We start from the raw sequence: 305 nt of genomic DNA, 5'->3' as shown, positions 1-305 counted from the left end.
GCCCCAAGGCAAGACCTTGGCGCAGATCCTGCTGGCACAGCCAAGTGAGATGGGGTGACTGGGGGCAGCCGTGGAAAGACAGAGACACTCCCCCCAAAACCCCACGCTGTGATGGGGGACGCGCTGCTAGCACTGGGGTTAATGGGAAGGGACAGGCTCTCCCAGGAAAGCCACCGCAGCGCCTGCACCCTTCTTGATTGACACCTGCCAATCACCCCCTGACAGTGGCACTGGGCTCAGCCCAGTCTGTCCCAGCACCTTGGGCGATGTCCGCCCTGGGAGGTACCCGCTGTCCCCCAGGCAGG

This window comes from Fulmarus glacialis, unplaced genomic scaffold, assembly GCF_000690835.1.
Source record: "Fulmarus glacialis isolate BGI_N327 unplaced genomic scaffold, ASM69083v1 scaffold18181, whole genome shotgun sequence".
Classification (NCBI taxonomy): Eukaryota; Metazoa; Chordata; class Aves; order Procellariiformes; family Procellariidae; genus Fulmarus; species Fulmarus glacialis.
This window is presented reverse-complemented; position numbering follows the sequence as displayed.